We start from the raw sequence: 5,000 nt of genomic DNA on the forward strand, positions 1-5,000 counted from the left end.
CGGCGGGGTCGTGTCCGGTTGCCTTTCCACTCGCCGCGGGGTGGGGCCGTTCCGGTGTGCGGTGGGCCGCACTTCTCCCCTAGTAGGACGTCGCGACCCGCTGGGTGCCGGCCTACGGCCCGGGTGCGCAGCCTGTCCTTCCGCGGGCCTCGGTTCGCGTCTGTTGGGCAGAGCCCCGGTGTCCTGGCTGGCTGCCCGGCGGTATATCTGGAGGAGTCGATTCGCCCCTTTGGGCGCTCGGGCTCCCGGCAAGCGCGCGCGGTTCTTCCCGGATGACGGACCTACCTGGCCCGGCCCCGGACCCGCGCCGCTGTTGGCTCGGGATGCTCTCGGGCGGAATAATCGCTCCCGTCAGCGGCGCTTCAGCTTTGGACAATTTCACGACCCGTCTTGAAACACGGACCAAGGAGTCTAACATGTGCGCGAGTCATTGGGCTGTACGAAACCTAAAGGCGTAATGAAAGTGAAGGTCTCGCCTTGCGCGGGCCGAGGGAGGATGGGGCTTCCCCGCCCTTCACGGGGCGGCGGCCTCCGCACTCCCGGGGCGTCTCGTCCTCATTGCGAGGTGAGGCGCACCTAGAGCGTACACGTTGGGACCCGAAAGATGGTGAACTATGCCTGGCCAGGACGAAGTCAGGGGAAACCCTGATGGAGGTCCGTAGCGATTCTGACGTGCAAATCGATCGTCGGAGCTGGGTATAGGGGCGAAAGACTAATCGAACCATCTAGTAGCTGGTTCCCTCCGAAGTTTCCCTCAGGATAGCTGGTGCTCGTACGAGTCTCATCCGGTAAAGCGAATGATTAGAGGCCTTGGGGCCGAAACGACCTCAACCTATTCTCAAACTTTAAATGGGTGAGATCTCCGGCTTGCTTGATATGCTGAAGCCGCGAGCAAACGACTCGGATCGGAGTGCCAAGTGGGCCACTTTTGGTAAGCAGAACTGGCGCTGTGGGATGAACCAAACGCCGAGTTAAGGCGCCCGAATCGACGCTCATGGGAAACCATGAAAGGCGTTGGTTGCTTAAGACAGCAGGACGGTGGCCATGGAAGTCGGAATCCGCTAAGGAGTGTGTAACAACTCACCTGCCGAAGCAACTAGCCCTGAAAATGGATGGCGCTGAAGCGTCGTGCCTATACTCGGCCGTCAGTCTGGCAGTCATGGCCGGTCCTTGCGGCCGGCCGCGAAGCCCTGACGAGTAGGAGGGTCGCGGCGGTGGGCGCAGAAGGGTCTGGGCGTGAGCCTGCCTGGAGCCGCCGTCGGTGCAGATCTTGGTGGTAGTAGCAAATACTCCAGCGAGGCCCTGGAGGGCTGACGCGGAGAAGGGTTTCGTGTGAACAGCCGTTGCACACGAGTCAGTCGATCCTAAGCCCTAGGAGAAATCCGATGTTGATGGGGGCCGTCATAGCATGATGCACTTTGTGCTGGCCCCCGTTGGGCGAAAGGGAATCCGGTTCCTATTCCGGAACCCGGCAGCGGAACCGATACAAGTCGGGCCCCTCTTTTAGAGATGCTCGTCGGGGTAACCCAAAAGGACCCGGAGACGCCGTCGGGAGATCGGGGAAGAGTTTTCTTTTCTGCATGAGCGTTCGAGTTCCCTGGAATCCTCTAGCAGGGAGATAGGGTTTGGAACGCGAAGAGCACCGCAGTTGCGGCGGTGTCCCGATCTTCCCCTCGGACCTTGAAAATCCGGGAGAGGGCCACGTGGAGGTGTCGCGCCGGTTCGTACCCATATCCGCAGCAGGTCTCCAAGGTGAAGAGCCTCTAGTCGATAGAATAATGTAGGTAAGGGAAGTCGGCAAATTGGATCCGTAACTTCGGGATAAGGATTGGCTCTGAGGATCGGGGCGTGTCGGGCTTGGTCGGGAAGTGGGTCAGCGCTAACGTGCCGGGCCTGGGCGAGGTGAGTGCCGTAGGGGTGCCGGTAAGTGCGGGCGTTTAGCGCGGGCGTGGTCTGCTCTCGCCGTCGGTTGGCCTCGTGCTGGCCGGCGGTGCAGGATGCGCGCGCCTGCGCGGCGTTCGCGCCCCGGTGCTTCAACCTGCGTGCAGGATCCGAGCTCGGTCCCGTGCCTTGGCCTCCCACGGATCTTCCTTGCTGCGAGGCCGCGTCCGCCTTAGCGTGCTCCTCCGGGGGCGCGCGGGTGCGCGGATTCTCTTCGGCCGCCATTCAACGATCAACTCAGAACTGGCACGGACTGGGGGAATCCGACTGTCTAATTAAAACAAAGCATTGCGATGGCCCTAGCGGGTGTTGACGCAATGTGATTTCTGCCCAGTGCTCTGAATGTCAACGTGAAGAAATTCAAGCAAGCGCGGGTAAACGGCGGGAGTAACTATGACTCTGCGGCGGTGTGGCTGCATCCGGACTTGGCTTTTCGAAGTGCGGTCTTGATGTAGTCGTGCTGCTGCTGCGAGGTGCCTTCCTTGGGTTATAGTTACAGGGAGAGTGATGCGCAATACATGGGCCTAGCCCTCTTAGCCTCTCCTCTCCTGCGGTCTTCTCCCCTTCTCGTGGGCCCGCTGATTTTTGCAGAGTGGAAGACCGCGCCAGGGGCTTGGGGGGGTTACCAGCCCCCCCTCGCATTATCCCTTTATAGTTGGGGGCAGCCGACAAGAAACAAGAGATGGTGGCCCTTCCGCTGAAGGTGCCACCCCAGCTACCCCAGCACCTATCCGGCCAACCGGCCGTAACGAAAATGCGATAGTTTGTGTAGCTCCCTTGGCTTGCAGTGAGTGCCACCGCACTTTTACCACGAAGAACGGTCTCGGGGTCCATCGCCGCCGCCAACACCCTGCGGCCGCCAACGCTGAGATCGTGACGGAGAGGCATCGCGCGAGGTGGACGGAGGAAGAAGTCCTGTCGCTCGCCAAGGCAGAGGCCGAACTGTTCCTGGAGAGGGACGCCCGGTTCTTCTTTGTAAATCAAGAACTTACCAGGATGTTCCCCGACCGAACGCTTGAGGCAATCAAGTGCCGACGGCGGCAAGCTGCCCACAAGCAGCTTGTCCGCCAATTCATGGAGGCACTTGAGATCGGTCGGGGTGAAGAGCCGGCGTCCCGCCGTGGAGCAGCGAGCTCGCTGCCTGACGCGGGCGAGGCCGCTGCGCCGCCCGTCGACGCAGCCGAGGACTTCGCGGCCGACACCACCGGGCCGCCGCCGGAGGGGCCGACTGACGCCGCCATCTGGGAGCATCTGGCGGGGCTACCTGCTTCCGCCCAGCGTTTCTCTGCCCTGGATCGAGTCATTGGTCTGGGGCGGGGCACGCCGCCCGATGTCATCCTGGGCATGCTCCCGGATGCCCTTGCGTCGGTCGGGTCCAGGGGGGAGAGGTCGATCACCAGGACCCAGCGGCCGCGCCAACCATCCAAGCGGCCGCCTGCCGCCCCGCCGCTGCAGAAGCGCAAGCGGCGCCGCTGGGAATACGCGCGGACACAGGACGCCTTCCGTAGGTCGCGTGCACGTTGCGTGCGCGGCTTGCTGGACGGCACCCTGCTGCAGCCGCCACCCGACATCCCCGGTCTGCTGGACTTCTGGGCGGACCTCTTCACGAAGAAGCCGATCTCCACCGCCGGCTTCATCCGTGACCGCCTTCTCCCGCACTCGGAGCCTGTCGCTCCTGAGTGCCTATGGGGGCCGGTCACACGTGAGGAGGTCGCTGCTGCCTTGCCGCCCAGGGGATCGGCAGCCGGGCCGGACGGCCTGACTCCAGCGGAGCTGCGGCGCCTGCCGCATGAAGTCCTGGTGAAACTCTTGAACCTCTTCCTCCTGGCCCGCGCCCTCCCCGAGCGTCTGCTTCGCGCCCGGACGTCACTTCTCCCCAAAACGGCTGCACCAACATCCCCCGCTGACTTTCGCCCCATTACGGTCTGCTCGGTGTTGGCGCGGACCTTTCACAAGGTTCTCGCGTCACGCCTGATGCGTGCATGTGCTGTGGACGAACGTCAGCGGGCATTCATCCCCCGGGATGGGATGTTGGAAAACACCTTCATCTTGGACACTGCTCTCACCGACGCAGTCCGCTCCTGTCGCTCTGTTTTTGTGGCATCGATCGACGTCTCTAAAGCGTTCGATTCGGTGGACCATGCCGCCCTCCGCCCCGTGCTGAGGGCTCATGGCCTGCCGGATTGCTTTATTGAGTACGTCGAAAGGTGTTACGAGGGTAGCACGACGGTGATAGCGGGCGGCGCCGACGTGGGCGTGCCCCTGCAGCCGGCTAGGGGTGTGCGTCAGGGTGACCCCCTCTCCCCCCTCCTTTTCAATTTTGCGGTGGACTATGTTTTGAGTCAACTTCCCTCCCACATCGGAGCTCGGATCCTTGGTCGCAGAGTTAACGCTGCGGCCTTCGCAGATGACGTCCTGCTTTTTGCATCGACCGCGAGGGGATTGCAGTCCCTCATTGACGCAGCCGTCGCAGCCCTCGCCCATCTGGGGCTGCAGATCAACGCCCGGAAGTGTTTCACCCTCGCCTTAGTCGCGTCTGGGCGCGACAAGAAGGTGAAGGTCGACGCCGACGTTACCTTCAAAGCGGGCAACGCCACCGTGCCCGCCCTACGTGTGGGTGAAACCTTCCGGTACCTGGGACTGCAATTCTCCACCGCTGGTCGCTGCGTTTTCAACCCACGACGCCACCTGGTGGAGCAGCTGGACGTCATCTCCCGAGCTCCGCTCAAGCCGCAACAGCGCCTCCACGCCCTCACCACCGTACTTCTGCCTGGCCTGTACCATGGGCTGGCCCTCAGCCGCACCCGAGTGGGTGCGTTGAAAGCGGCAGATGTGACCATCCGTGCCGCCGTCAGGAGATGGTTCCGCCTTCCGGCGGACACTCCCCTGGGCTACTTCCACGCTCCTGTAGCCCAGGGAGGCCTCGGCATCCCATCATGCCGATGGATGGGGCCAACACTTCGCCGGTCCCGTCTCCTGGCGCTGAAGAGGATTGGGCCAGCCGCCGACGGTGCAGGCCGGGACGAGGTGCAGCGTGAGATTGAGGCGCTGGAGCGGCA

The 5,000-nt window shown here is 62.9% G+C and overlaps 1 pseudogene; it reads left to right on the top strand.

The window, feature by feature from the left end:
• LOC126433698 (large subunit ribosomal RNA) overlaps window positions 1-5,000 on the top strand; it is a 7,946-nt pseudogene that overhangs the window by 536 nt on the left and 2,410 nt on the right.

This window comes from Schistocerca serialis, unplaced genomic scaffold (assembly GCF_023864345.2).
Source record: "Schistocerca serialis cubense isolate TAMUIC-IGC-003099 unplaced genomic scaffold, iqSchSeri2.2 HiC_scaffold_1172, whole genome shotgun sequence".
Classification (NCBI taxonomy): Eukaryota; Metazoa; Arthropoda; class Insecta; order Orthoptera; family Acrididae; genus Schistocerca; species Schistocerca serialis.